Below are 25,484 nucleotides of genomic sequence, written 5' to 3'. Positions count from 1 at the left end.
ATTTTTTTTAGGTATCTTTGCCATTTAGAATCGGCATTAACAGCCTTTGCTCACTTCGCCTTTCCCAAAGGGGCCTAGTGACATTTTCAAAAAAGACAACTTGATTTTACAAGGCCAGTAGAAGTTGACAGTGACCTGTCCCCATTTACCAAAAGTACTTCTCATTTTATAGGTTTTTTTTTTTTTTAAAGACCGTTTTGTCTTGAAAAGTAAGGTATAGAACTGCCCCCAAGTAAATTTGATTGCAGCTCGAAGCAATCTGGCTTCAGATCCCAGATACACGTAGAAAAACAGAGCACCTCGGGCTCCCAGTACCTGCAAGCTCTCTGCCCCTTGTTTTCCTCCTTCTGGGCAGCAGAGGTTTCTGGAAAGTTGCCTCTGGCCTGGGTCAGATTGCTTACACACTGCCGGCTCCCAGGCCAGCGTTCCGAACCTTAAGCCAAGGCACATTTATAGAACGCTTCCATGTGATCCTGGGAAGACAGACTGCGAGCGGAGGGCAGTGCTGAAGAGCCGTAACATCAGGAAGAGAGGGCCTCTCCCCCTCTCTGCCCCTCATGCTGAGAGGATACTGGGTAAGTAAGCCTCAGATTGATGGCTTTATTCCTTTGAGCAACATGTGCTTTAAACTGGTTTGGCTGCTGAGATTAGCGGGGTAAATGCATTTCTTTCTTTCTTTTTTTCCCTTATAAAGGGAAATTGAAGGCCCATCTGTGCTTCTTATTTCTCCCCTTCTGATTGTCTCCAAAGCCACATAAACCGTATTTTTTTCTTTCCACTTAGTGATTTGTTGCTTTTGGTAGGACAAGTCCTCATTAACCTAGACCTCCATCTCTTCCCGGGTAAAATAAAGTTTGGGCTAGGTGATTATTGAAATTTCTTCTGGCTTCTGTGATGATTCTGCCGACAGCAAACTGGATTTTCAAGTATTTATGAGCCTGTGGAATGATGATTTAAGAGAGCCCTGAGGGCCTGAGACACCAAGACTTTATGACAAAAAGTTATTTTAAAGCTGGCGATGCTGTTGATTTTGACATGTTTGCACAGCGTCTCTCTAGACTCCACAAGTACCTTTTCAGACCTGCTTCTGACGTCATGGCTGCCAACTTGAGCTGCCATGTGATTTCAACAAAAGCCGAGTGTTTCTGAGTTTGACTTGGTGTCAGCTATAACCCAGTCATCAGATCACACTGAAGTAAGGCAGTGAACTTAGCCTCATGAGAGAATCTAGCAGCTGAGTTAAACACAGTGGAGTGTGGGAGTGTGTGTGTATGTGTGAGCATGTGTTTTATTTTACAGCACGTTCCGTGCAACAGAAATGCACAGACTGAAATTCTTTATCCCACTTACTCTTGAGTATAATCCAGTGTGTAATAGCTGAGTTTGTCTGGATGCAGCAAAGTTCCTCCCAGTTTTAGCTGCTGCTCCCACACTGGCCCACCATCCTCTCCACTGACACCTGTCGGCTCCCTGGGCGGGTTTCCTGCACTCAGGTCTACCTGACTTTGCCCTGTTGCTTCTCTCTGGGTCCTCCTGCACAGGTGCCGAAACCAGGTGGGCCCTGTGGATGGCTGAGGTTAGGGGAACCCTTATCATCCAGTTCTGTTGTGAGTGTCCACAGGTTTTTACTTTTACTATGCAATTTGTTCTATCTGTTTACAAGAGGGGATTTGGGAAGACCTGAAAACTCTGCTGCCACCATCTTCCCAGAATTCCACTCTGCAGGCATTTAATTGCACTCAGAGAGACCAGCTCGCTTCTGCAAGAGCGCTTATAGGTGGTGATGAGGGTCTGGCCCAGGAGCCAAGGCAACGGGCAGGAAGGGGACAAGAAGAGACCTCAGGAAGGAAGAATTCAGAGGGCTTGGTGAGTATGTATTGGAGAGACCAGAGGAATGAAGCAGAGGGGCAAATAAAAGATAATCATCAATTCATTCAGCAAACATTTAAGCGATCCCCATGTACCAGACCCCTGGAAACAGTGGAGGGACAGAGGCAATAGTCTGCACACCAGTCACAGAATCCAGGCCCTTATGGAGCCCCCAGGCTAGTGGGGAGATAGAGACTAAGTAAGCCATCACCACACTGTGTAGTGTTACGGTGAGAGCCCCAGGGGATGTGGCTGAAAGAATGCAGGCCTCTCAGCCAAAATGGGAAAAGTCAGGAGAGGGATTGGCTGGGAGATATCAAATGTGCATTTCAGGAGGTTGAGTGACTATGCATCATCCAAGTGGAGATATCCGTCAGAGAGTTAAAAATGCGGTGGTGGTGGAAGGGAGAGGTCAGGGCTGGTGTCTAGATGGGGAGTCTTCTCCATGGGCTCAGTAGCGGAAGCAAGGGGACCTGTGGAATCTTCTAGGAGCAACCCAGGCCGGAAGACCAAATCCTGAATCTCATTAGAAGGCTTTACAAAGAGGGGAAGAGGAGCACTGGAGAAGGAAAAAGAGGACGAGGTTTTGCAGCACCTTTCAGAAAAGTCCTAAGTGGAGGGAGTTTGTGGAGGAGGGTGGGGTAACAGTGTCAGGTGCTATGGAAATGCTGGAAGATGAGGACTGTGAAGAGGCCAGAGTGTGAAGGTCACGGGCAACTTTTGAGTGTGGTTTTAATCCAGAAACATTTGGTTGCAAGAAACAGAAACTCATTTAAAAAGAGAAGGGGGGATTCGTTGAGAAGACACAGCTCTGGGTTGAAGCAACTCTTTTAACCCCTACTTCTCAGTTCCTACCTTCTTCATTCCAGTCTGAAGGTGGGCCCGTCTCTGGTGGGCGCCCACACCCAGTCCCCACTCAGGTCAGCACGCACTGGCTCTGGGGGTCTCTGGCACTGAGCTAAGCCCTCCTTCTTATTGCCTCCTGGCTTGTAGCCTCCTTCATTGACTTCCAAGGCCCCTATCAAATAGCAACAGAGGGCTCAATTCCTGTAGCCAGGCTGCTTATATCTGCGCGAAGTTCTGGAATGCCTAAAACTGGTTGTGTCTCAGGGTTCCGGGGCACCAAGGAAACATCCAGACTCTACCAAGGTCCAACTCACCTCTGAATAGTTGCCTTTGATGCTGGTCAAATCCTGAGTTGCAAGATTTAAACCATGAAATATTATTCTTTCTGCTTGTGCTCCTTTAGTACGAAAGGGCTGTGAACGGTTTGGAGGTGGGTGAAGCTGGAGTAATGATTCCTACGTAGGACCAGGTTTCTCATTTTGAGGGGACACAATTTTGTAGGTGACTCAATGAGTTTAAAAAACATGGCCCTGGGAATTCCCTGGTGGTCCAGTGCTTTCACTGCCAAGGACCTGGGTGTTATGAGTGCTCAGTCAGTGTGTGGTGGGCAGAGAGAAGAAGGATGAAAGAGTAGGTTTCACAGCAAAGGATAAAGGCAAGCCCTTGTAAGTCTCCTGCTTGAGTGTGTGATTTGGTGGGAGTAGAGAAATATAAGCTGGGTAGCTGTGACAAGTGCAGGCAAGGATGTGGATTTAATAGGCCAGGGGTAGGGGACAGCAGTGGATGGCTGATAGGGAAGGGAGAGAGCCAGGACAAACACCATTGACCAGATTGTGGAGTATCGGCAAGCAGAAAACCAAACTCACTGTGATGCCCACACTAGTCCAATGCTCTGATTCCTAAGGAGGTGACAAGCCTGGGTGAGATTTGTCCAGCTCAGCCAAAAGATCCCATCCCAACACCAAAGGCAGGGCATGGGGACCAAGACTCCATGTGGTGAGACAACAGAGGAGCAGCCAGAGACCAACTAAGAAACTCACACAGAGAGACAATCTTTGTGGGCTTGGCTGTACCCTCTGATGGTCGCTGAATAACCCATGACCCTTGTCCTAGGGTTCTTGATTCAGTTGTGTTCAGAAGAGGTGGAGATCCATGTGTTTTTACCATTCTAGCCTGGCAGGCAAGTTTGTGTGTGTGTTTCAATCTTGGGCAATGCCTACATACGGCAGGGGCAACTCAGGATAGCTGCCACTTTGCTAACATTTCATATGTTAATGGAGATGTTTAAAATTGACACAGTGGAGTCACCGGTGTGAGTGGGTTCTCTGAGTTTGTGACCTAAAAAGGGGAATTTCTGCTCCACACTCGAGTCAGGGAACAGCTTGGCTGAGCCCAGTGCCAGAAGTGGTGCCAAAGAATTATAAAGAGATTAAACCCAGCAACACAGGCTAATGTTGTTCCAGCAAAGAGGGCCCACTTTCTGTAGCCAGGCTGCTTATATCTGCGCGAAGTTCTGGAATGCCTAAAACGGGTTGTGGCTCAGGGTTCCGGGGCATCAAGGTAACGTCCAGACTCTACCAAGGTCCAACTCACCTCTGCATAGTTGCCTTTGGTGCTGATCAAATCCTGAGTTGCAAGATTTAAACCATGAAATATTATTTCTTTCTGCTTGTGCTCCTTTGCTATGAAAGGACTGTGAAGGGTTTGGAGGTGGGTGAAGCTGGAGTGACGATTTCTAAGTAGGACCAGGTTTCTCATTTTGAGGGGACACAATTTTGTAGGTGACTCTATGAATTTGGAAAACATGGCCCTGGGAATTCCCTGATGGTCCAGTGTTTTCACTGCCAAGGACCAGGGTTCAATCTCTGGCCAGGGATCTAAGATCACGCAAGCTGAGGGGCATAGCCAAAACAAACAAAGAAACAAAAAACAAACAAGGAAAAACATGGCTCTGTATTCACTTTTGGTCACTCAAGAAACCATCCCTATGGCTACACTTCTGCTGAAACATAGGTTCAAGTTAGGATCTGATGACGTTACTTTGCATCTCGTATTTCATAGCAAACAGATGAGACAACAACTCTTGAATCCTGTCAGTCACAAGATCATCCCCTAATGTGTTCCAGTTCTTTGAAGAACACTTGGTGAGGGTATTGTGTGCATCACCTGGCAGAAGCATCACAATTTGACGTCTGTTGCGTGTACTTCCCTCTCCGCCAGCACCAGCCCCAGCTTGTCTAAGACTGAGATGCTTTTGCAAAAGCCTCATTCCTTGGTGGCTTGGGCCTTCCCGGGTGGTGCTAGTGGTAAAGAAGCCACCTGCCAATGCAGGAAACAGAAGAGACATGGGTTCAATCCCTGAGTCAGGAAGATCCTCTGGAGAAGGGCATGGCAACCCACTCCAGTATTCTTGCCTCGGAAATTCCATGGACAGAGAAGCCTGGGGGCTTCTTGCGATCCATGGGATCGCAAAGGGTTGGACATGACTGAAGTGACTTAGCACACCGCGCTGGTGGCTCACTCAGGAAAGAATCTGCCTGCAATGCAGGAGACCACCTGCAGTGTAAGAGACCTGGGTTTGATCCCTGGGTCAGGAAGATCTCCTGGAGAAGGAAATGGCCACCCACTCCAGTAGTCTTGCCTGGGAAATCCCATGGACAGAGGAGCCTGGCAGGCAATAGTCCACGGGGTTGCAAAGAGTCGGACACGACTTAGCAACTGAACAGCAACAACAGCAAATTAGCAGCAGGTCACCTTCACGCATCTGGGAAAGGGATGATCCGATTGCACTCATCACCATGGATGCAGCAAAGATGGGCTCAGTTGGGGTTGCTGGAGAACTGGAGTCACACGTGTAAGAGGAAGAGTTTCCTTCCCTCTCTCCCAATCTCCTTCCCTTTCTTCACTTTTTATTGTGCTTTCCAAGCAAGCACAAAGGTAAGGAGAATATTATAAGAATCTTCATATACCAATTACTAGTTTCAGTGATTATCTGCATCTGGACAATCTTATTTCATTTATAACTCTACTTGCCATTAATGTCTGTCCCAACTATGATATTGTTTTCGAGCAAATCATTCCATCATTTAATCAGTAATATTAGGGTATGTATCTCTAAAAGATGAGGACTGTTTTTAATATGTGTATAATGATAACATCATACCTAAAAATAAATGATAATTCCTTAATATTAAAAATCCTGTTGGCATTCAAATATCACTGGTTGTCTCATTTTTTAAGACAGTTTATTTCAATCAGGGCTCAAACAAGAACCACAAATTTCCTTGGGTTGATCTGTCTCTTAAGCTACTTTTCTATTTCACACCCCCCTTTGCCCAGGTTTCCATAACTCTCCTATATCCTCCATTATATATGTCCTCCACAAACTTCCTGTCTTTCACCACCATAGTTACCTTTTTTGGTCCTGTTTGTAAGAGTTATTTTTAAGTTCTTGTCTGCTACTTCCGCCTCTAGGACATCTGTGTGTCTGCTTTTATTGATCATTCTCCCTCTTGATTTCCGTTTTCTGTTCTGTTTTCCTCCTTCCTCACATATCCAGCAGTCTGTTATTATGTATTGGGTATTATAGTAGGTACTACATTCTATTCTCTTCCTTTAAATAATATTGTATTTTCCTCTACAGGCAGTTAAGTTACTGGGAGATTGCCTTGATCATGTGGTGGCTTAGTTTTAGACCTTGTAAAGTTGAGTTCAGTTCAGTCGCTCAGTCGTGTCCGACTCTTTGCGACCCCATGAATCGCAGCACGCCAGGCCTCCCTGTCCATCACCAACTCCCGGAGTTCACTCAAACTCACGTCCGTCGAGTCAGTGATGCCATCTAGCCATCTCATCCTCTGTCATCCCCTTCTCCTCCTGCCCCCAATCCCTCCCAGCATCAGAGTCTTTTCCAATGAGTCAACTCTTCGCATGAGGTGGCCAAAGTACTGGAGTTTCAGCTTTAGCATCATTCCTTCCAAAGAAATCCCAGGGCTGATCTCCTTCAGAATGGACTGGTTGGATCTCCTTGCAGTCCAAGGGACTCTTAAGAGTCTTCTCTAACACCACAGTTCAAAAGCATCAATTCTTCGGCTCTCAGCTTTCTTAAGGTAGGTCCATTTTGATTTAGCCCTTATTCCTAGGGGATAATGTTTAGTCCTGAAATATAGTCTTTATTCATATGGTGTAGTTCTTCCAGGGTTTTAATGAGAAGTGCAAAGCATTAACCAAGCCCCTCTAATTCCATGGAGGGGGAGGCTTCCCTGATGGCTCAGACAGTAAACAATCCTTTGGCAGTGCGGGAGACTCAGGTTCGACCCCTGGGTCATGAAGAAACCCTGGAGAAGGGAATGGCTACCCACTCCAGTATTCTTGCCTGGAGAATTCCACGGACAGAAAAGTCTGGCAGGCTATAGTCCGTGGGGTTGAGAAGAGTTGAACATGACTGAGCCACTAACACTTTTACTACACTTTAATTCCATGGGACTCTGAACTGCAAACTACCCTCTCGACACTGCCCCTTTTAGCTTCTAGCTGTTGCTTTTTCTTGAGCTCTTTGGAGCTTACCCTGAGGTTGTGCATTCTAGGAACTGGTCAAAGACTTAAGGGGAATCTGTGTACAGATTTTGGCTCTTTCCCTAAAGAGCTTCCCCCTTCAATTCTATCCTCTCTGGCAGACTCAAACTCTGTTTCTTTAACTTAGCAACAGTGAGATTTTCTGCATGAGTTTTGGTCCCCATTTATCAAATAGTAAAACTATTAGATTTCAAAGATAAAAGATAAAATTCTCATGACCTCCAGAGAGAAAGATCAAATAACTTATAAAGCCAAAAGAATTAGAGTGCTATCATATTATTAAAAATCAACACACAAAGCAAAGTTATCATGCAATAGCATTTTAAAACCCCTCCAAAACCCAATGAACTAAAGTATGAATGAAGGAGTTCATTTTCAGTCAACCTGTTCTTCATATATCAAGGCTAGAATAAAACAGGTTTCAGCATATAATAACTTAGGAATTCTGCTGCCTCGGGAATTGATTGTTCTGGGTAAATTTTCCCAGGTATTCAGTGATTCCTTTCAATGTGTACAGATTCAGGTATTTTTCTCTTTCAGGAATTTTTTCTTGGATCAAAGTTTTTAAATATCCGCTCTCCTCCATTGTTTTGTTTTCTTGTTCAAGGACTTCAACAAAAGGGATATTACTCTCTGTCTCCCATTCCCATATTTTCTCTCTGATCCTATTTGCTTCTTTCTTCTTTTAAAAAAGTAGTTTTAATTATGGCCAATGCCACAACTAGAATTAATTTATTTTAAAACTTTGTTTATTGTTTTTAGCTGAGCTGGGTTTGCATTGCTGTGCACGGGTTTTCTCTAGTTGTGGCGCGGCGGCTGCCCTCTAGATGCAGTGTGGAGGCTTCCCACTGAGGCGGCTTCTCCTGTTGCAGAGCACAGGCTCTAGAGCATGGGCTCAGTAGTAGTGACTCATGACTTAGTGGCCCCATGGCAGGTGGAGTCTTCCTGGGCCAAGGATCGAACCACGTTCCTTGCATTAGCAGGCAGATTCTTGACCACTAGGTCACCAGGGAAGTCTTATTTGCTTCTTTCTTGTGTCATTTCTCATTCTTTTCATCATTTATCTGATTTTCTTCAGTGCCCTTGTTTAACTTTTTTTTTTAATCTATTCTTTTTGGGTGCCTTGTGATTTATTTATTTCTGAGGTAATCCAGCCATTTTCTATTTCCTTCCTGAGTCCAGTCAACTGTCTTTACATTTCTCCCTGATTTTTGTTCATTGAATTTTTGAATTTCCGATTTGAAGTGTTTTACATATGCGCGACAGCATGTTAAAAAGCAGAGACATCACTTTGCCAACAAAGGTCCATCTAGTCAAAGCTATGATTTTTCTAGTAGTCATGTTTGGATATGAGAATTGGACTATAAAGAAAGCTGAGCACTGAAGAATTGATGCTTTTGAACTGTGGCGTTGAAGAAGACTCTTGAGAGTTCCTTAGACTGCAAGGAGATTAAACCAGTCTGTCCTAAAGGAAATCAGTTCCAAATATTGTTGGAAGGACTGATGCTGAAGCTGAAACTCCAATACTCTGGCCATCTGATGCGAAGAACTGACTCATTGGAAAAGACCATGATGCTGGAAAAGATGGAAGGTGGGAGGAAAAGGGGACAACAGAGGATGAGATGGTTGGATGGCATCACAGACTTGATGGTCATGAGTTTGAGCAAGCTCCAGGAGTTGGTGATGGGCAGGGAAGCCTGGCATGCTGCAGTCCATGGGGTTGCAAAGAGTGGGACACGACTGAGTGACTGAACTGAACTGACATATGCTTGAATGCTTGTTTAAGAACATTTAATTGTTTGGTGGTGGTGTTGTTCAGTCGCTAAGTTGTGTCCAACTTTTTGTGACCCCATGGACTCCAGCACACCAGGCTATTCCGTCCTTCACTATCTCCCAGAGTTTGCACAAATTCATGTGCGTTGAGTCGGTGATGCTATCCAACCATCTCATCCTCTGCCACCCTCTTCTCCTTTTGCCTTCTATCATTTCCAGCATCAGGGTCTTTTCCAATGAGTCAGCTCTTCATCAGGTGGCCAAAGGATTGGAGCTTCAGCTTCAGCATCAGTCCTTCTAATCAATATTCAGGGTTGGTGGACTGACTTACAATTCTCTCCTACTTTCTAGCTATTTTGAGAGTGGGGGAAAGATTTTTCCCAGGTGATATATATGAATTGCTGTCTCCTGATATTTCTGTTTTGCAATAGCTCTGTATAGATTTGTTGACATTCCTCTTTTGCATTTTTATAACATTGGGATGCTCTCCAGGATTGCTGGGTTAATACTGCCCTGTTCTGTCTGTACAGCTGCCAAGTTTGGTGGCACAGGGTGGGGAAGGTTTTGTGGTTCTCTTTTTTCCTTGTCAGTCTCTAAATTTTCTCTTGCTCCTTGTTTTCCTCATTTAGCACACAGTTGCGATAGAGTGCTTCTCCTGTGGTTTTTGCTTTTTTTCCCCCTCTCCCAGAGCACTGCGTTTTACATCATGCCTGTCTCTTTAAATGCCCTGTGTTTTGAGGCCCTGCCCCTTTGAAGTCCAGGCTCTGATTTGTTCACACACTATTTTTTTTTTTTTTTTTTGGTATTTTCTGACTTAGAGTGGACTTAATCATTCTGACAATAATTTTAGACCATCTTTATCTTCCTTCTGTCTTCACTGTTTTGCTGATAGCAAAGAAAAAAAAATCATTCAAAGTCAATCTGAGAAAGAGAGGAAAATTTCATTCCATTCAAATCGAGGATTATAATCCATGAGACAGCCTCCCAGAGAGCTCTGAGAAATGCTCTGAAGAGGTAAAAGAGGAGGCCAATATGTCTGTGATTTGGCAGAAGAGGATACGTGCAATCAGGAACACACTTGAACAGAAGTTTGCTGCTAGCCACAGGAGCAGACATTTTAGTTAATAGTTTTAGTGCTTTTTTAAGTAAGGGAAGATGCAAGAATCCAGGTTCATAAAAATTTTCTCCTGAAGATATCTAACTATCTGAAGGCCTGTTTTGTCAGTTTTCCCAGAGTACAGAGTGCCTCATCCTGATCTTTGCCCTGAATTCCTTTCAAGGTATATCGTATGCAGGTCTGTGACTGTGGTGGCTAATGACTAGTGTCTGGTAGAACTGGGTAGTGCTTATCTTTTGGAAGCATATTAATTCCTCCCAAGGTTTGGGAAGCATTTCATGTCTAAATTTGTCCCACTGCACTGGGGATTCTCATTCCTATTTCAGGTGATTTTGTTGATAAGCCACTCAATGTGCTGTTGCTGGACGAGCTCTGTTAACAGAAGTCCAAAGCCTCTGGGCCATCTGTCTTATTAGTCTGTTTGGTTCAGGAAATGGTTTCTTCTTGTTGACTCTTCTCTAGAAGTTAGACTATTACCATCATGGTCTTATAGGACTGTATATTTGATCAATCATTTCAAGTAATCTAATCATTTTATTTATCTGCAGCTCAGTCACACATTTGATAATGCAAGAACCAAGGATCTAGTAAATAGGCAGAAAACAGGTAATACCCCTGGTAACACTAATAAGGTCCTAAGTAAGTGCTGGGGCTTTTCAGACAGTGCTAGTGGTAAAGAACCCACCTGCCAATGCAGAAGATATGAGACTCAGGTTCGATCCCTGGGTTGGGAAGATCCCCTGGAGGAAGACATGGCAACCCACGCCAGTATTCTTGCCTGAAGAATCCCATGGACAAAGAAGCCTGGTGGGCTACAGTTCCTAGGATTCCAGAGTCAGACATGACCATAGCGACTCAGCACACATATGCAAGTAGGGACTTAAGCAAAGAACTTCCATTAGAAGCCACCCAGTATCTTCCCAGGTTATCTGACCTGTCTGTTCTGCACCAATCACTGTCTTTAAGGGAAATGATATATCGACATTATACATAAAGTTCACCAAAGATGTCCACATGGACAAGGCAAGTGGTGGCTCATCATAACCCCTTACAAGACTGAGAAAGAAATATTTTATTCTAAGGAGTTACCTGACTCATGCCAGAAGGAGAAAAATTGGTCTTTATGGTTGAATGGGTATTTCTGCCACTGTTGGCAGGGAGTCTGTTGAAGTATAATACAGATACATGATGCATCCCAGAGGGGAGGGAGGAAGCTCAAGTGGGCGGAGAAAATTTTCTGTTTAAATTTTTTTTATCTTGCCTTGAAGTGAATTTTTTTTGGTGTACCATGTGACATGGAGGATCTTCCCTGACCAGGAATCAAACCTGTGCCCGCTGCACTAGAAGTGTAGAATCTTAACCACTAGACCACCAGCAAAGTCCCTAGAGTGGGAATTTTTATTTCATCACTAGGATACTAGGTCAGTCTGTGCTTTCTACAAAGTTCCGTGCTGGGGGGAACACGGGAGCTGAGGAATTGTGCCCTGGGACTGTCTGACTTTTCTCTTTTTATTACAGTTATTTTGAAGACTGCTTGAACTTCTCTTTTTTACTAAGGACCTGGCTTTTGCATACAGTTCCTTTTTCTTTCTCATTGTTTTGTATCATTTGGGGTGGAAATAGCAGGAGGCAGGTGGTTAGGATGCCTCCGTTGTTTCAGCTGTCCCCAAAGCTAACTTAAAAACAGGAATACAGGGGCTGGCTGTAGCTCAGTGGTTCTTTCGACTACAGAGTGATCAAATTACTCAATTACCCTCTCTGAGGCTGGTTCGAGACCAGCAGATGCTCTCCAGTCCTTCAAAATAAAAAATAGGAAAATAGGATTAAGATGTTCTTTTGTTCTTGCTGAAAAGAATAGGACATAACAAAGTATTAAAAAAAATAAGACTTAACAAAATTTTATTTATTAGGACTTTAAAAATTATATCATAACTATTTTTATCCTTAGGACTTTAAAAATTATATCATAACTATTTTTATCCTTATTTTAAAAAATCAATTAATTATTTTTTCTGGCTGCACCGGTCTTAGTTGTGGCATGTAGGATCTAGTTCCCTGACCAGGATTGAATCCAGCCCCCCGACATTGGGGGCATGGAGTCTTAGCCACTGGAACCACCAGAGAAGTCCTCTAATATTTTAAAGATAAATTTACAATAAACTTACCTGAAGAACAGAGGTTTTAGAAAGCTATTTTCTATTTTACATAATGAAAGTACCTGATGTTAGCCAAACTCTCTCTAAAGCCTAACAATTACATTTGCAAAGGCTTACTAACTGTGTCATGTCACTATGTGTCAATCTCCTAGCTGTGTTAACTCTTTGCAATCCCATGGACTGTAGCCCACCAGGCTCCTCTGTCCGTGGGATTTCCCAGGCAAGAATACTGCAGTGGGTTGCCACTCTCTTCTCCAGGGGATCTTCCTAATCCAGGGACTGAACTTGGGTCTGCTGCATGGCAGGCAGACTCTTTACAGTCTGAGAAGGCAAATATCTTCCATTTCTTAGTTTAGCTCTAACTCGTGACTCATCCGTGTTAATATCTTTGGCTCTGATATGATTGGCATTGGTACTACATCTACACTCAAGATCTTTATCGTGTTGTTTGCATTGAAACAGCCTTCCTAGCCCTCATTCCAGCCTCCTTCCACCCTCCCCTTAGCCTACAGTTCCCAATTAGGTTGATACTGTATTTAATTTCCAAAAATGACAGCACAGTTCAGCTTTTGGATTCAAAGTGACGTCTGAATCTTTGTGGGTTTCAACAGCTTGTTTTCATAAGAAATAGGTTTTGCTAGTATCCAGTCCACAGAGAAGGACTGTATGGAAATTATGAGTAAGGACAGCCTTATATTTAAATGTATCACCAAAGATCTGTTTTGACAGAAAAAAAAAGAGAGACCCCTTACTGCAAATCAGTACTCAGCTTCGTGTTTCCACTTTGGGCTGAGGCTTTATGCGTGGTTTGTAACATGGGATGCTGAGAGCAACGTCCTCAGGGAACAACAGGGCAATGACACTCAGTCTGGTCCAGACCACAAGGCCACAGTGGCCACCGGTCAAGGAGTTGTTCTTGTAAGCTGTCATCTTGCCGCTCGAGAGGGATTTGATGCATCCATTGATCCTCTCTTACGTAGTGTTCTTTGTGATGTTTTCAAGATGGCCAAGCGAATTGGGTACGGGCCGGTATGAAGGAATATTAAAAGGATCCCCCCAAAACCAGTCAATCCTAAAGGAAATCAAGCCGGAATATTCATTGGAAGGACTAATGCTACAGCTGAAACTCCAGTACTTTGGCCACCTGATGCAAAGAACCAACTCATTGGAAAAGACCCTGAGGCTGGGAAAGACTGAGGGCAAGAGGAGAAGGGGATAACAGAGGACGAGAATGTTGAATGGCATCACCAGCTCAATGGACATGAGTTTGAGCGAACTCCAGCAGAAAGTTAAGGACGGGGCAGCCTTGTGTGCTGCAGTTTATGGAGTCATGAAGAGTTGGACATGACTTAGCGAGCAAACAACAACAATGCAATAAACCATCCCAAAACTTGGTGGTTGACAACAATAACCACTCATTTAGCCTCTGATTCTGTGGATTGGCAATTTTGTCTGGTCTCAGCTACGATCCCTCACGTGTCTGTGGTCAGCTGTGGGCTGGCTAACTGACAGCTACCACTCATCAGTCATGAAGACAAGAGAACACGCTGATTGAATGCAGTCTCAGAACAAGGCAGATTTAGATTGGCGCTTGAGTAAAGGTCTGCACCCATGTCTAAGATAATGGTCCATAAAGTCAGCTAGATTGGCCCTGTTGATTCTCAGGCCTCGGCACTGGCTACTGCCCAGCCCACGTCCAAGTTGTAGTCACTGTTGTCCAGAGCCCTTAGTTCAGTTCTCATGGAATCATGAGTGGGAATCTAGACTATGAGGCAATAGAAGTAACTGTCCAGTGAACCAGTATACCTCTCTCCAGACAAGATGCCTCAGGATGGAGTGAGTTTCCCATCACTGCAGGTATTCAAGCAGGGATTCCATGATTATCCCCAGGTTCTAGTTTAGAGGTTCAAAATTTAGAGGGCATCATTACCATGAATACCTGGCCTCTGTCCCCAAAGAACCAGATTCCAGCTCATGAACTAGACCTTTCAAGACCTGTGTCAAATATCCTGGGATGTGACTGCCAGTGGAGACCCGGGGTCTCCCCATTAAAAAGCAGCATAGGGCTCCAGAACTCTCCTGACCCAAGAATCCTCCCCTCTCCACCCTATCTGCTTGTGCTGGCTCTGTCCTTGCCCCGATTTCTGATCCTGCCAACCTGATTGTGCCCCTAAGTCTATCCCCGCTTCACAAGTCTCTGGATTCAGTACCTTCCTGCTTCATCTAACCTAGGGCAGCCGGTCTAGGCTAACCACACACCGTCCCCAGCCCGCCCCCCACCACCTGCCTCACTCTACAACCTCCCCCACCATCCCAGGCAGAAAGAAGGTATAAGGAATGAGATGTGTGTTTTTAAACAGCTAAAATTTGTCAACCACTTAGTATGCACTGTAGCTATTAAATACGATACTGTAGCCATGGGAAAATATTTTTGATATGTTACTGTTAAATGGGAAAAAAAGAAGTTTCAAAAAGAATACAAACAATATGTGTGATCCCCGACTTTTATTTTTGTGGATTTTGTTTAGGTTTATAAATACATGTTTACCCAGATGTCAGCTGGGTTCTCCCTGCCCTTTTTTAAATTTAAAATTGGAATAATTTATTTGGAGAGATTTAGAGAATAGGCATTGAATTCTGATTGAATAACAGTTGCCTGTGATGGTTCAGATGCAATTTGAAATGCAGAGAGTCTGATAAAATGACATGAGCAATGAACAATCATGAACACCTCTCTGGGTCCAGACGATTCCTCGATGGGGCATGGAGATCAGAGGCACGGAACTTGTTTATGGCCTCCGCCATAATGCCATAAACAACAAGCAGCTTTGAGAAATGCTGTAGCGTTCTTCACCTGCTAGTGTTGGAGGGTCTCCCGCGGAGGCGTGGGTCACGACGGCTCACCACAGGGCCGGGGGCACTGGCCGCAGTACTTCTGGGAGGTGCCCCTTGGTTTGAACCCTTTTGGAGGTCGCCATCAGCTCTGCCACAATGCCTGCAGACCTCCCTGCCCTTCTAGACTCCAGTTCAAGTCCATGCCTATGAGATCTCCAAAGTCCACTCTCAGATTTCCAGGAATCCCCAAAGGTTTATGGTACTCTCTGTCTCCTCTACATCAGGCCCCTACTTTATGCTGTCTTTGTTCCATATTGTACTGACTCAAATATGAATAAAACGCAGCCCTTTCTTCAAGCTGCAAACCCCAGTCATAGCCAAAAACCAAACAAAGCAAGACACAGTACTTGCGAAGCATTGGTGAACGCAGCATGAAAATCTGGGGAGAGAGAAGGGCTTTGTGATCTGTTCTGCCCAGTCTCTCAGTTGTGTCCGAGACTGTTTGCGACCCCATGGACTGCAGCACGCCCGGTTTTCCTGTCCGTCACCATCTGCCGGAGCTTGCTCAACTCATGTCCATTGAGTCGGTGATGCCATCTAACCATCTCATCCTCTGTCCTCCCCTTCTCCTCTTCAGTCTTTCCCAGCATCAGGGTCTTTTCCAATGAATCAGCTCTTAGCATCAGGTGGCCAAAGTACTGGAGCTTCAGCATCAGTCCTTCCAATGAATATTCAGGGTTGATTTTCTTTAGGATTGACTGCCTTGATCTCCTTGCTGTCCAAGGGACTCTCAAGAGTCTTCTCCAGCACCACGGTTTGAAGCCATCAATTCTTCGGTGCTCGGCCTTTTTTATTGTCCAGTTCTCACATCTGTACATGAGACTTTGTGATACGATAACAGAAAACAACTTTAAAATAATGTTAGACATTCTTATTATTCAAATTACCCCATTTCAGGGGAAGTTCCACCGCCCCTTTACCTTTTTCTCTGTCTCACACAAAAGCCCAGGTTCATCTCCTCCAGCCCCCAGTTCCTTTCTCTGACCTTGCGACCTCTTCTCTGACCTTCCACTTCAGGAACCAAACCCCAAGTGCTGTCATTTTACACGGGAGCCGGGTAAACAACTCATTTTCCTGAGCTTCAGCTCCTGCCAGTGTTTGCATCTACACAGATTAAATCAAGTTGTTCTGCTACAGGAAGACCATTCCTTCTTTGGAGGAATATTGAGCTGGGCTTGAGAAGGAGCCCAGCCTGGCCTGCTGCAGGATGGAGGAGAGCTGGGATGCTCCACCAAGAGTGAGGCTCTTTACACTGGGGCCAGTTACCTAAACTCTCTGGCCTGATGCTCAACATCTGTCAACAAAAGCCTTACATTAGCTCTCTGCTTCTCCACTCTAGGCCAGTGACCCTCTGCTGGGGAGACAGGTTACAAGATTTTGATATCCTCAATTCTTGATGTGACCAGGTGGGGACTGGACAGTGGACAAGCCATCCAGGAGCCTTGTTCCCAATCAGGGGCTGTATTTATGTGATCGTAATCTGTGTGTGGGGGCTTCTCTGGGGGCTCAGCGGTAAAGAATCCACCAGCCAATGCAGGAGATGCGGATTCGATCCCTGGGTTGGAAAGATCCCCTGGAGAAGGAAATGGTAACCCACTCCAGTATTCTTACCTGGGAAATCCCATGGACAGAGGAACCTGTTGGGCTGCAGTCCGTGGGGTCTGCAAATGAGTCGGACATGACTTAGTGACTAAACAACAACAATAAATTCTGTGTGCCATTATGTGAAAAGCTTGGGAGCCTAAGAGGCCAGAGCTGTAGTCCCTCCCAATTCTAATAGTTGGAAATAGAGATTGACATTTGGATGACAGAAACGCCAGGTTGTAATTGGGTTCAAGTACGTTGTTGGTGATGGGGAAGCCTAAACAATTCCCTTAAGGGCTTCCCTCCCTGGTGGCTCAGTTGGTAAAGAATCTACCTGCAATGCAAGAGATCACCTGTAATGCAGGAGACCTGGGTTCCATCCCTGGGTTGGGAAGATCCCCTGGAGAAGGAAATGACAACCCATTCCGGTATCCTTTCTTGGGAAATCCCATGGACAGAGGAGCCTAGTGGGCTACAGGCCATGGGGTTGCAAAGAGTCAGACACGACTTAGTGCTAAGCCACCATAAAAATTAGAACTGCTGATGGAGTGAACTCGCTTTACTTTTTCATTTAATTGGACCCATGGTTATTGGGTTTCAAGACAGAGAGTCTGGAACCAGGAGAAAGAAGACTTGGGTTTGATCTCAGCTCTGCCAGCATATCAGAGTCAAGTCAGAAGGCAGAATGTTCCAGGTATTTCAACAGCAAGAATTTAATATAAAGGATTGCTATCTAGGCAGATAACAAAGGCAGACTCTAAGGGATGATGGAAGGCAGCCACTGCAGGAGGCAGGTGTCACACTCAGGGCTTAGGGAGCACAGAGAAGTAGGGGTTATTATTTAGGGGTGTGGAGGAGGGGCCCCACAGAAGGGGACCTCAGACCTCTGTGGAGGGATTTCCAGTCAGTTGGGACTGATGTCTGTGAGGCTAGCTCTGTGAGAGCTGGGAAAACTGGACTGCTCTGCTGCCCCCGGGCGGGGGGGACTGGCTGCTGAGGGGGAGCGGTGAGCCTGGGGTGATGCTTCCAGAAGCGGGAGGCAGACAGGAAGTTGCGTGCCTTACTTCTGCCTCACTCCTCTGGGCTTTGCCTTCCCCTGGCAGAGACTCTCAAGGAGCAGTTGGCAAAGCAGAAATGGGGTTTTCAGAGTCTCCCAGCATCTGAATAGAGTGGATTTGGAGCTGAGAAACAAGAACTTAATAACTGGCCCAGCCGCTCACCTGCAGAGTCTTGTGTCTGATCTCCATGGTGTGAGAACAGGTGATTTCTAAGTTCTGTGAGACTCGACTTTTCACATCAAAGTTTCCAGGTGGCTTCAGAGATGGGGGGGCTTCCCTGATAGCTCAGTTGGTAAAGAGTCCACCTGCAATGCAGGAGACTCCAGTTTGATTCCTGGGTCAGGAAGATCTGCTGGAGAAGGGATAGGCTACCCACTCCAGTATTCTTGGGCTTCCCTGGTGGCTCAGCTGGTAAAGAATCTGTCTACAATGCAGGATACCTGAGTTCGATCCCTGGGTTGGGAAGATTCCCCTGGAGAAGGGAAAGGCTACCCACTCCAGTATTCTGGCCTGGAGAATTCCATGGACTGTATAGCCCATGGGGTCACAAAGAGTCAGATGCGACTGAGCAACTTTGACTTTCAGAGATGAGAGAGAGAAGAAGACAAGAGGCTAAGGGAGGATATGAAGGAAGAGTTGTGATTTCACTCAAACCCCTGGAGCAGCCAGGTCCGCAGTGCTCAGGGAGGGCCTCTGCCAGGGCAGAAAGCAGGCAGTGCCTCTTAATATTAATAAATCCCCTTCCCAGGCTACGGGTGTTTGTTTGTATTAAAACAGGAACATGATAACAGAGCTATAAGTAGCTCCGTGCTCAGCTGTGCAAGGTAGGGACTTAGAAGAACTGAATTCAGCCACTGGAGGAAGAGGCTGAGGCTGCTGCTTGCCTGGAGTGAGGGTTGGGGCCATTTGTGGGAACAGCAGCTAGCTGAGGTCACTGGGTTTGCCAAGCAGCAAAAGGAGCTGCTGGGTCAGGTGAATCTGAGCTCGCTGCCAGTGAGCAAGCGTTCTCTCCCAGTCAGGGCCCCCCACATCCTGGGCTGACATGGGGCTCGAATGGCCGGAGGCCACTGTGCCCAGAAGGCAGTGCCAGGCAGGAAAGATGGGTCTATCTGATCTTGCTAGGCTGGTCTGGAGACCACTCCGGAGCCTGCCGAGGCCTTGGCAGGGCAGCCTGCCCCTTGGAAGAAAACCTGGTCTGAGTCCAGTTCTGGTTCCAGCTCGGGTTTGCTGTGAGGACAGGCAGATCATTTTCACCCTCTAGGCCTCCACTTCCTCATCTGTGTTGGAGAAGGTGATCTCCAAGGTCAACAGTCGAGACGATTCAAAGCTGAAGAAGAATCAAAATGTATTAAGCCTGTAAAATATATACATTTTCCCCCATACACACAAAAAAGAGTTTTTAAAGTAGAGAATTAAAAGCCCAGCACAGAAAACTCAATGAGATTGATGAATCGACACATCCCAGTAGATTGTTCACAGGACAGTGGGAGTTTGGCTGCAAAACCTCTCTGAGTCCAGGTGTTATCATCGATGAAACCAGGCCTGCAAGATCTCAACTTCGTTTCTCCAACTCCTTGTGCCTCCGACCCTGTCCACAGCAGATAAAGCAGGGGGTCAGCCCAGACAGCACAATCTGGGTTCTGAGCCGAGCCCTCCACCCCCATTCTGCTCTACACAGGTTAGCTGCTGTGCTGGTTCTCCTGGCTTCATCCCCTCCTCTGTCGGACTTGACTCCAAGTCCCATTTCCCCAGTGATGCTTTTGGCTTCTCTCAGCAATGCTTCTGGCTACCCACCCCCGCTAGGCTACCCCAGCCATGATTGTTCATCACCAGCCCAAACTTTTCCTTCTACCCTCCTCCAGATTAGTGGGCGGAATTCATAAGCTGGGGCCTTTCCAAGAAACTTCAGTGGACAACAGCTGGAAACTCCATGTTCTGCTACAGAAATAAATGAGTGAGCAATAAAGGCAGTTAGTTACCTTTGGACTCTAGGTGAAAATCTTCCAGGGTGACCGCACTACATTGTTCACTGAATACTGGGGTTGGGGCCAACCAGACTCCATTCTTCCTCTTACTCTCTCCTGGACTTCAACTGTTTATCCATACAGAAAGAATACACCTGCCTCATATTAATAGTTTTTCTGTAAGTGCAGGGGAACATAAGCAACTCAGTGCTTAGCATGTAGAAAGAGCTCAGAATTTACTAAATAGATGAGTAACTGAGTGAATGAACTGAAGAGAGTCCTGATTTGGGACTTCCCTGGTGGTCCAGTGGTTGGAATTCTACGTTTCCAATGCAGGAGTTTGATCCCTGGTGGGGAAACTAGATCCCTCATGCCACAACTAAGACTTGACACAGCCAAATAAATGTCTTTTTAAAAAAGGGAAAAAAGGCTGTCCTGGTTTATATTTGCAGCTATGATGATGTGACACCAATCCATACACCAGTTGAAAAATAAAAATTCTTGCAAACAACTATCTTTTAAAACAAAGTTTATATTTTAATCTACAGGAGATTAGGTGGGTAGAAGAAACCTTTGTGAATTCAGTCTTGCTTGTGGCGAGCTGCCTTGAATCAATTAGAAACCTAAACCGTGGGTCATTTTTGAACAAGTGCAGTTACATTCACCCAGGGACATAGAGTAACTCTAGTTAGATTACCATTAGGCACCTAGCGATGATCATATAGAGGGACAGAATTGGAACGACGTGTCACTTGCCCAGTAAATATTTCAATGTCAATTGCTTTGTCAATGTTCTTGAAACCATGTACTTCTCATTGGCCTATGTTATACATAGTCTTCATCAACATTTGTCTCTTAATGCACGAGTCAGTTTAGCTGATATACCAATTTCTAGTTAGTAACACCTGAACTATTGACTTTTCTGAAGGGATAAAAAAGAAGGCAGCATAAGCTTTGTTTCGCTGTGGGATTTGCCTGCTGGGGGCTCCAAAGAAACCTACTGCCAGTAATAGTATAATAGCCAACAATTTATCAAGTGCTTAATCTGTTGCAAGAGCTTTATGGAACATATCTCACCATAGTCATGAGGGACGAATTGTTATGATTCCCATTTTAGAGATGGAAAAGCTGAGCACAGAGAAGTTAAACAATTTGCCAGCAGAAGGCAATGGCACCCCACTCCAGTACTCTTGCCTGGAAAATTCCATGGATGGAGGAGCCTGGTAGGCTGCAGTCCGTGGGGTTGCTAGGAGTTGGACAAGACTGAGCGACTTCACTTTCACTTTTCACTTTCATGCATTGGAGAAGGAAATGGCAACCCACTCCAGTGTTCTTACCTGAAGAATCCCAGGGACGGGGGAGCCTGGTGGGCTTCTGTCTATGGGGTCACACAGAGTCGGACACGACTGAAGCGACTTAGCAGCAGCAGCAGCAGCATACATCAGGTACGTGGTGGAGTTGGTGTTCCCTGGGCAGTGCTCTGGCCCCAGGGACTTGTTCATAACCACAACCTTATCCTGCCTCCAAAGGCAGGTTGTCCCAGAGACAGATGACGGAGCTCACATACATGAGCCTTTCGCCATCTGTGGCAGGAAGCGAAGACTGGTCAGTTGCTGAATGTCCAGCTTGGAAGAAAACAGCACAAAGAGAGGGAAGCTGATCAGCTATGAACACGTATAGACTGTGATAAGACTGCTGTTGGGGTCCCATCAGAGTATTGCCTTGAAAAGGGGTCGTGGCTAAGGAATGAAGGTACTCTGGAATCCATGGTGTCCCGCCTCTGGGTCCATCCCCTGTGTCTGGAAAATCTGTCTTTTTAAGAGGCTGAGCACTGGTTCCTGGGATAGAAACTTCCTGAGTAGAAGTCTGTCTACTCCTTCACTCTCTTCCCCAGTGGCAGTGACTCTGATGCCTGGTGGTGGTCAGGACAACAGCAGTGAGACAGCTGTCAACGACGATGCTTAATGTCCGGTAGACGTGGTCCAGGGGCTAGTGGTGGTCACAGCAACAGATGAGGCTGCAGAGTTGACCGAGGGAGTGGTTCCTGGAGGGGATTTGCCCTGCTGAAGTGTACACAGCTGAAAATTGAATACCGAACATCCCTCACCTTCACGGTCTTTACTGGGCTCTGCCATTTGGGTTGGCCATCTTCTCTCTGCCCTTCACCCCTCTCCTTGGGAGGGAGCCCCCCATTCCCTCCTTCTCTTTGTCAGGGTTTTGCTATGTTTGCTCACCTGCTGGAGACTTGCTTGGGACCTTTCTTCATTCCCTATGGACTTATCTAAGATATTTTGCTTAAAAAGTTCCTCTTCCCTAGAAGAATTCTCTTTTGACTTTTTGATGGGCATCGGGGATGAGGGTAGGCCAATGTTCTTGTTTTTTATCCCTTGAATTCTCAATTTTATGGAATTCTAGTATTAGTAAACCCAAAAGCAATCATTTGCAAAATTTTCCCCCAGTAGTAGATTTATTTTTTTCAAGCAATATCTTATGCAGAATCTCAAGATATGAAACACATTCACGTTTAAAAATTGAGGTGAAATTCACATGACACAAAATTAACCATTTTATTTTATTATTATTAGAGTATAGTTGATTCACAATGTTGTGTTAATTTAAGGTGTACAGCGAAGTGAGTTACCCATTCTTTTCAGTTTCTGTTCCCATATAGGTTGTTACAGAATACTGGGTAGAGTTCCCTGTGTTATACAGTAGGTCCTTATTTGTTATCTATTTTGTATACAGTAGGGTATATACATTAATCTGCACAGCACATGTGGGATCTTAGTTCCCTGACCAGAGATCAAACCCTGCCCACCACCCCTGCAATGGAAGTGTAGCATCTTAACCACCAGATCTCCATAGAAGTCCCTACCTCTGCTTTATAAAAAGTTTCTTAGTATCATTTTTATTAGATTCCACATATAAATGACATTATATACTTGTCTCTGTCTGACTTCACTTAGAATGATAATCTCTAGGTCCATCCCTGTTGCTGCAAATGGATTAACTATTTTAAAGTGAGCAATTAAGTGGCATTTGATACACTCATAATGCTTGCATCTGCCTCTCTGGATTTACCTATTCTGGACATTTCATGTCAAAAAAAGTCACATAATATGTGACCTTTTGTGTCTGGTTGCTTTCATTTAACATAGTACTTTCAAGTTTTGTCCAAGTTACAGCATGTGTCAGAATTTTATTCCTTTTTATGGCTGAATAATATTCCACTGTATGGATCGATCTCAACTCACTTATCCATTGCCTGCTGAAACATACACACTTCGGCTCTGTTTGAACCAGAAGTGGGGCCCTGAGATCCCCCTCCACATTCAACTTTCCCCTCCAAGGAGGTCCTGACACTCCTCTGAGTTTGTTGACACCTGGTCTCCAGGAAACCTTTGATGAAATGCTGACTTGTTTCCCTGGAGTAGTCACACAGTGGGGACAGAAGTAAGAGTTTTCTGCAGAATGAATGAAAGTCTGCCACTACAAAAAACATATGCATATTATATGTTAAAATTGGCTGCATTCATGCAAATAAGTGGCTGATTGTTAATCACTGGAATACGGGGGAGGAAAGAAGCTGCCGGACACAAGGGTCTTCCGGGGCCCGCCCATCTCCAGCCCCACCCTCGGGCTGCAGAGCCTCCTCCTTCTCTGGCGGACAGGTCTGCCTACCCGCAGTCTGGGCTTTTTACAACTTCACTTGTTGAAACTCAAGCCACGCCTGGGTAAGTACATTCTGCACGCATCACACCATAAACATGTGCCAGACTTCTGGCGTCATCCTGTTTCCACAAGTTTTCTTTGTCTTTCCACGTTATTTACGGTGGAATTTTCCCAGGTGCAAACAGGAAGCCCTTGGAGCATTTTCTAGAAGGAAAGGTTTGGCCCCCTCTCTGAACTGCAAGGACGCGAGAGTGACTCATGGTGCCCCTGCTCCCAGGGCAGGGCAGCCCTGCTCAGCTAGGTGCGGCCAATCAGATCACAGGGGCCAGTATTGGTTTAGATAAGCCTTTGCTGAAAGGAGCCCAGCTCATGTACAAACGGGGAAAATCCTCCTCGTGAAAGGCCAGCCTCAACGGGCTGGGAAATGCTGATGTCTGTGTATTCACTGCGCGGCTAGCAGGCTCTGCCCAGGTATGGGGTGCAGCTGGTTTGTGTCAGCGTCGTGGGTGGAGACTGGGCTGCTTGCCCGACGGCTTTAGGTGGGTCAGCGCCTCTGCTTAGACCTCGCCGCTTCTGAATGGAGGAAGAGAAAGTCCAGTTGCTGACACGCAGACTTTCCGTGGGCCTCGGCCTCCAAAGTCAACAGGCTATCCCCGACCGTAAGTAGATGGCAGAGTGGTACTTACCCCTCTGGTCTTGGGGAAGCCCAACGCGGGGCAGTTCTAGAGGTCAGTGGGAGAGACTTCCAGGCACAGTCAGGCTTCCCTCCAGGAGGTTTTGAAATTTACACTGAGCCAGAGGCCGTTTTAAAAGCTAGTTTAAAAAATCTAGTTCAATAGATAAGTAATGAGAACCTGCTGTATAGCACAGGGAACTCTACACAGCGCTCTGTGGTGACCTACATGGGAAGGAAATCTAAAAAAGAGGAGATAAATGAATATGTCCAGCTGATTCACTTTGCTGTAGGGTAGAAACTCACACAACATTGTAAAGCAATTGTACTCCAATAAAAATTTGAAAAAGTGAAAACCTAATTTAGATGTTCTGATTCTTAAGAAAATTGATTGAATTTTATTTGGTGAATGAGTTTGAAAAATGAATGTTGCATCGAATCATGTGTAATTCCAGCTGTGTGTGGTTTGGCCTGGCAGGTGCAAGGAAGTTATTTTAATGGAGAAGGGCACAGTGATTTTAACACTCACCATGTTTCCTAGGGAGGCATCATTTTGAAAATGAATAGAAAAGATAAACTGAAGTGACTGATTTTAAATAAATGAACATTTTACATTCTATAATTGAGCATATGCTTCCTTTTTTTGGTCCATCTTATAAACAGCAAATGGCAAAAAAGGATTGAGCAATTGCAACTTTTTGATTAAAGAGTTAGGAGGGAGAGAGTTGATCATTACAGTGATGCCACTCATAATTTTCTCTGGGGCGTTTTATTTAATTTTTTGAAAAACTTTTTATGTTGGAGTATAGCCAGTTAACAATGTTGTGATAGTTTCAGGTGGACAGTAAAGGGACTCAGCCATGCATACACATGTATCCATTCTCTTGGGGGCTTTCTAACTGGACTTGTTCAAAAATTTATATTTTATTTTCCTGGGACTGTTAATTACACATAGTATGTGGTAGCTACTCACTCAATGTTGGTTGAATGGCTAAGCAAATCGATGGACATGTTTTATTTTGAGTAAGTCCATCGCTGAGCCATCCTGCCATGGAAGAATCTTGAATCAGAAGGAAGGAGACTGGGGTCTGTTTCCAGCTTTGGCTTCTCCATCTGGGTCTTCGGCAAGTGCCTGGCCTTCTCTGCAGCCTGTTTTCCCACTGGATTAAATTGGTGATCTCTAAGGCAGAAAGTGAAGAGGAACTCAAAAGCCTCTTGATGAAAGTGAAAGTGGAGAGTGAAAAAGTTGGCTTAAAGCTCAACATTCAGAAAACGAAGATCATGGCATCTGGTCCTGTCTCTTCC

The 25,484-nt window shown here is 45.4% G+C and overlaps 1 protein-coding gene across 3 annotated transcripts in view; it reads left to right on the top strand.

Moving 5' to 3' along the window:
- Positions 1–479: 479 nt before the first annotated feature.
- Positions 480–25,484, top strand: part of TACC2 (transforming, acidic coiled-coil containing protein 2) — a 236,236-nt gene continuing 211,231 nt past the window's right edge. For all 3 annotated transcript variants that reach the window (XM_010859224.1, XM_010859223.1, XM_010859225.1), the window contains exon 1: positions 480–575. The gene's annotated coding sequence lies outside the window, so the exon portion shown is untranslated. The remainder of the gene's footprint in view (positions 576–25,484) is intronic.

Source organism: Bison bison, unplaced genomic scaffold, assembly GCF_000754665.1.
Source record: "Bison bison bison isolate TAMUID 2011002044 unplaced genomic scaffold, Bison_UMD1.0 scf7180017864456, whole genome shotgun sequence".
NCBI classification, from domain to species: domain Eukaryota; kingdom Metazoa; phylum Chordata; class Mammalia; order Artiodactyla; family Bovidae; genus Bison; species Bison bison.
The sequence above is the reverse complement of the archived record's forward strand: the minus strand, read 5'-3'. Positions and strand labels throughout refer to the sequence as shown.